The sequence below is a fragment of the Zea mays genome, chromosome 7, assembly GCF_902167145.1.
Source record: "Zea mays cultivar B73 chromosome 7, Zm-B73-REFERENCE-NAM-5.0, whole genome shotgun sequence".
In the NCBI taxonomy this organism is placed as follows: Eukaryota; Viridiplantae; Streptophyta; class Magnoliopsida; order Poales; family Poaceae; genus Zea; species Zea mays.
The window spans coordinates 53,269,763-53,276,600 of NC_050102.1; positions in this window are offsets into that span (position 1 = coordinate 53,269,763).

Below are 6,838 nucleotides of genomic sequence, written 5' to 3' on the forward strand. Positions count from 1 at the left end.
AATCAGCTTCTTCTCAGCTTCTCCGAAGTAGCCTAGCTTTATCATCATAGGCATATCAGCCTCAAAAACGGTAGATTTTCCAAAGTCCAAGTGGCTGGGTTTGGCTGGCATGAGAGTGTTATAATCTTCCTCTTCTTCATCAACAACATCTTCCTCGATGTCAACATGTTCAGCTTCGGCAGCAGATGCACCTTTGTCAGTAGCTCCCTCTGTCACAACCAGTCTTGATTGTTTCATCACTTCAGAGATCGGGGCAGTCTCTATGGCTTCGGTCTCCTCTCCGTCACGGGTCACCCTAGCAGTTGAACGTACTCTGGCCATCAGGTGTTGAATTTCTTGTAGTTCTTATGAATGTTGATGATTTTTATAGTTTTGACGAAGCTCCCCCTTATGCCGAAGCTAGATCAAAATGATGCTTTGCTTGAGAATGCGATGAGAAAGTTTCGGCTATGGTTAAATTTTTCAGCAGCACAACATTGCAATGGCAATGAATGCTGTGGTAACTTCACATCTACCCGTCTCTTTATATAATGATGCAGGTGTGAAGGTGAATCGTCAAGTCGCCCGCACCCGCTCAACAGTCACCTGCACCCACTGAACGATGGACCACGACGCGTGGGAGATGAATCGCCAGATCTCGCGTACCTGCCGCATGGTGGGGCTACCTCGCGCTCGGAATATTTTAATCGTTTCTCGGCAACGAGCTCAGGGAAGGTGTTTTTTGGAGCTTCGGCATTCCGAAGCCTAGGACAATTTTTCACGGATCAAGCTCATTACGAAAAATGATCTAGCACCGCGAAGGGGCTACTATTGGGGGTCTGCTTCGTCGTCGAAGGTCCTGTAAGAAGAAACACCTTCAGAAGATCAGCATAGAAACAACGCCAAAGCTACCTTCCAGGGAACTTCGGCATAACGACATGCCTTGAGACGAAGGGTTGCACTGACTTAAAGATGAAAGGACAGATCGGCCCATGATAGTTTGTGTCATGATTGTAATCGGTTGTAAAGGGTATAAATGTAATTTCACACAGGCTACGCCCTGTGCCTATAAATAGATGAACAGTACCCCGTACTATTCACGCTGACTTGTACTCGCTTGTGCCCGGGTAAAAGTACATTCATGTCCTCAATATTCACTTATGATCATAATACAAGTCATTAAGGACTAAGTAGTCTTTTTCCCCCTTCGGTCAGCATCATCATCATACTTCATCTCCGTTATGAGCCGAAGCTGTCAATCTGGCGATAACTTCGGCATTTATTCTTATCATTTTTAGATCTATCTTCATCTCATATGTCTTCATCATGAGGAAGAGACTTGCATCCTGAAGACGAAGCTCCCTGTACTAGCTCATGCTGAAAACAAATGGTTAATTATGTTTTTGAGGACCTTCGAAAGAGGAAGGCCCCCAATAGTAGCCCCTCGCAGTATTAATTTGTTTTATTGTAACAAATTTAGACTGCGACGCGAACGATGGTATTTAGCCGAAGATCCGAAAAAATATCTTCCCTTTGCTAGAATAGCAAATTATTCTGAACAGTGGGACCCACACAGCTGTGGGACTCTGAGTATATATATAGAAGGATGTGTCGCAAATATTTTTCGTGCTATCTAGGTTTCGTGCTGTAGTTGTTATTTTGGTTTTCCTGTTCTCTGAGTTCAATTGTTTGCAAGCTTTGGCTTTCTGTCGTAAACATCACCGAAATGGCTGAAGACAAGAAATGTGATGACCCTACACTTGATGTCTTCTACAAAGCCATGGAAAGGACCAATATAGAGAAGATCACCAACGAAATATTAGCTGGGCTATCTGGTGATTCAAGCGACAGTGAAAGCTTCGATATTGAGAGCGAGAATGAAAATGCCGAAGATCGGCCATGGAGACCAAGCCATGTTGTTTTTGGGTAATCTACAATCAAACAAGGTCAAATTGAAGCGATGAAAGGCAAATACTTTCATGATGTATCTATAGTGAGAGCTGGAGGAGAAGACATTGTTCCCCTGCTAGAAAGTGATGAAGTGGTAGTCTTCAGAAGATTCATGAAAGCTGGGCTTCGCTTTTCACTTCATAAGATGCTGGTCGAGGTTTTGAAGATGTTTGAGATATACCTTCATCAGATTACCCCCGAAGCTCTTATTAGAGTGGGAGTTTTTGTCTGGGCCATGAGGAGCCAAGGACTGGAGCTAGATGCAATATGCTTCTGCAATATTCATGAGCTGTCCTATCAGACGAAGGCAACCGGAAAGGAGTAGTATCATAAAAATTTTGGTTGTTATAGATTCGTGCCTCGATCTGAGGCAAATTACCTTGTGCCCACGTTTCGAAAGAAGTGGTCGGGTTCTTGGATGAAGGAATGGTTTTACGTGAAGAATGACTTGAGTCAAAGGTAAGATGTAAAGGGAATTATCCAACATCATGTATGGTCTCGCTTCAGCATTAGAAGACCATCCACTACACTTGGGAATGATGTGCAAGCGTGCCAAGCTGCTTTCAACACGGTGTGCACCTATATTGGCACAAGAGATTTAGTTCAAGAGCTTATTGCTTACAAAGTATGGCCTCTTGCAAGCGAATGGGAAATGCCGAAGGAAACTGCCACTGGTTCTAGCCAGGGTGGCCTAGTTTATCTGAAGTATACTTTTCGGTTCAGAAACCAGTTTGATGAGCCAAATGATGATTGGTTGGATGTTATAGAGGCAACAAGTGATGATATACTTGGAGCGTACTTGAAGGCAGAAGATGAAGCTATGACGGTTGCCTTCGGCGCTCACGGTAAGAAGAGGTTGAATAGAGTGTTTGATGTGATTGGGTTTGTTTACTCAGACTACTGCTACCCCGTCCAGAAACAAAGGGGAAAAAGGAAAGTCACTACTTTGGTATCTGCTAGCGCGCCGAAAACAAAGAAAATCAAGGTCTTGACACGCAGACCTAGGCGCGTCGAGACGGCCAGTGTGCCGAAGTTAATTGAAAGGGTGGAAACAACCCCCTAGTCAGAGAGACTATTCCTGCTATGCCTATTGAAGCCATTGCACACCCGGCCAAAGAGCCGGAGCCAGAAAAGGTAAAAGAAAGAGTACCAGAGCAACCTAAAACGAAGGTGACAGCACTGCCGAAGCTTCCACCTGCCACAGGAACTCCAAGGAAGAGGAGGATGGCTAGTGTCTTGGAAGCCGTTCTAGAATCTGTGAAAACGTCGCCTCCTTCTTCTGTCGAAGCTTCTGGCAGCAAAACTAAAGATGTCACAGAGGTGATTATTGACAGTACCTCTGCTCATGCCGAGGTGGGACCTTTGGAAGCTGTACCTGAAAATCTTGCGGAAGAGAGCCTTCCGGAGAATCCCACCTCGGTGCCTGCTCCCGAAGCACCTTCCAGCGGTGATTTGAATTTCATTGTGCGACATGCTTCGGGAAAACAACTATCAGCAGAGCAAGTTGTCGAAACTAAGCATTATGCTAAAGAGCTGAAGTACCCCCATGGATCCTTGGTATATGGAGGAGATAATGATGATGATTTCCTCTATTGTCTACCTGACGGTAAGGAGATCAATGTTTGCCGCGAAATGATGGATCACATGCGGTATCCGAAGCTCGAACTCGGCTTGTCTGCGATGACCAAAGATCATCTTGCAGATAGTCTTGCCTACAACAGCTAGAAGGTGCGTATACTTTAATTTTTCATTCTGCAATTTGTGTTACGATAAACTATTTTTGTGTTTTTTCTTATCGTCGTTACCTATTCACTCTTCGTTTTCCAGGGCTTGATTTTAAGTAAGGCTTTGAAGGCCTAGAAAGATGCAGAGGCGAGAGCTGACGAATAGCACTTGGAAACCTTCGTTCGAAGGTTATTACATTAAGAAACGAAGCTCTTGAGAAGGATAAAATATTACTCTCTTTAGTGGAAAAATTGAAATCTAGCGAAGCCAGGCTTTCCGCTCAAGCCAAAGCTCATGAAGCTGAAGTTCAAGAACTAAAGAGGAGAGTTGTCGAAGCAACTAAGAACTTTGAAGTTGAAGCGGTGAAGCACGAAATATGTGAGATCGAAAGATCAAAAGCACAAAAGAATGTCGATGAGCTTCGTGTCGCCAAGGAAAAATGTTATGAAATATCCATAGAATGCGCTAAAAATTTAAAGAACAGCTTTTCTAAGGATGGAGCCTATTCCTCCGAGCAAAGATTTATTCGTGGAAATCCTGATGAATTCATTCAATGGATAAATGGCGAGGTTGAAGCTTTCGAAGAAGTTCTTAGAGACTGAGGAGACTTTTGTGCCTTTGTTGGTGCTCGTGGGGCTACGTCCATCTTAATGAAGGCTGGTTGTGATCATGCTAAGGCTATAGTTCAGCCAGACTTCGCCTTCTCAGCTGATGATATTAGAAACCCTTCAGCCAAAGCTACTACCCTAGGTGGGAAATTTTATTTCGAAGTATGGCTAAAGGGTGGACGATAAATCACCGACAAAGCCATCAAAAGAAATGAGAAGGAATCTCATGACACTTCAGAAGAAGCAAAAAGAGCTGAAGAAGCTGCCGAGCGGGCTAGACTTAAAGGTATGCACTTTTTAACTCATTTTCGTATGTTTTTCAGCTTCGACACTAACAGATATTTGTGTCTCAATGCAGCTGAGCTTTCTCCACCTCACGAACCGTACAATCCTGAAGCTGGCCCGTCTATCAAAGAGGCGCTGGACATTATTAAAATTGCTAATGACGCTATTGACGAAGCTGTTGACAGGCTTCTAAACGAAGCTGCCGATAAAGTCTTTAGGGAAGACTAAAACTTTGTATCTTTGCTAGTTTAATGTCCTGGAAGATGATTCCTAGTTTTGTAAGAAATACTTGTAAACAATTTTTATGTATATTGATGTAATATATTTCTTTATGAAGCGTGGAACCTTCGTACATATCGTTTTTGAGCCGGCGGCGAAAAAACACCTTCCCTTCTTTTCACACTTCAAAAAGAAATCCCCCTTTTTTGCCAAAGCTATTGTATGATGTTTGCTTCTTGCTGTAGACATTGTGTAGGAATAGTATTGTCGGAAGTCCAAACTTTGTATAGCAATATTGTCATAAGCATGAATCGTGCATCTTTAACACTCTTTCATGAGTTTTTGCCGAAGCTGGTAGAGGAATCCATGTTTTTGCACTACTTTTGTTGATGCAAAATGATGTATGATGCGATGCCATGATGTAAGATGATGTGATGAAGTATGCAAATGTATGCCGAAGGTAAAAAGCTCATGCGAATACACACCCAGACTCTGCATCCCCTTAGGAACGACTTTGGAGTCTCTTCACCTTTGACTTAGGTGGTATTTTTTTAGCTCTGCATTCCCTTAGGAACGACTTTGGAGCTAAGCTTTGCATCCCCTTAGGAACGACTTTGGAGCTTCTTCACCTTTGACTTAGGTAGCATTTAAGCTCTGCATCCCCTTAGGAACGACTTTGAAGCTTCTTCACCTTTCACTTAGGTGGTAACTTAGCTCTGCATTCCCTTAGGAACGACTTTGGAGCTTTTTTATCCTTTTTTGTTACACTCGATGGTGTAACTAGACTTATTACATCAAGTTGAAGGTTAAACCTCATTGTATTGTCTTTTGAGAAGAAAAAATATAAAGACAAAAAAGGTAAAGATACATTGTATTAAGACACTCTCTGGTCGAAGCGTTGTGCTACCTTCAGTAGATATGCCTTGACTTGGGCATAGTACTATTGATTGTGCGAGCTTCAGACTCCTCCCAAGTGTCGCGCTGTTGCTGAACCTAGCGATGCGGCGATGACCTTCTGGTTGTTGGTTATGGATCAAGTTAGGTGCCAGTGGTGGCGGTGGTGGTAACTGAGCCCAGGAGGCTTAGGAGTGACTCGCCGAAGCAACGAACGTCGTAGGTTGTTGATTGCCCACATACTCAGGGATATACGGAGAATAGCATGAAGCAGTATGCAAGACCTGCTTCGGCTGGTTCTACCGTGCTTTGGCTTCAGCGATTTCCTTCTGCTTCTAGATCATGACTTGGCACGTCCTTGTCGTGTGTCCCTTATCTTCCCCACAAAATAGGCAGAACAGTCTCTTAGGCTGATTACCATACCTTCCTTCGAAGCTTCAACCGCCCTCTGCCTCTCGAGGCTAGTGGCCTGTAGGAAGTTTGCTGCATTCCTGAAGACTGTGAGCTTTGCTGGCTGCTCTGAGTATGATTGGCCCTGTCATCATTTGTGTTGGGATTGTGGATCGTTCTGACATGACTAGGGTGAAGTCTTCCTTCGAAGCCCCTAGTCATCTCAGAATACATGTAAGCTTCCTCACTTCTCCGACGGAAATCATTGTCAGCTCGGATGTATTCATCCATCTTCTGGAGAAGCTTCTCCAAGGTCTGCGGTGGCTTTCTTGCAAAATATTGTGCTTTTGGTCCTGGTCAGAGCCCCTTGATCATGGCCTCGATGACGATTTCATTAGGCACCGTTGGCGCCTGGGCTCTCAGCCGCACGAACCTTCAGATGTATGCCTGCAAGTACTTCTCATGGTCTTGCGTGCACTGGAACAAAGCTTAGCAGTAACTTGCTTCATTTAGAAGCCTTGGAAACTTGTGACTACCATATCCTTTAACTTCTGCCATGATGTAATTGTTCCTAGCCGAAGAGACGAATACCAAGTCTAAGCCACACTCCTGACTGCTATGACGAAAGACTTAGCCATGACAGCAGTGTTGCCTCCATATGATGATATGGTTGCTTCATAGCTCATGAGGAACTGCTTCGGGTCAGAGTGCCCATCATACATGGGGAGCTGTGGTGGCTTGTATGAAGGTGGCCATGCGGTAGACTGCAACTCTGCTGCCAGGGGAGA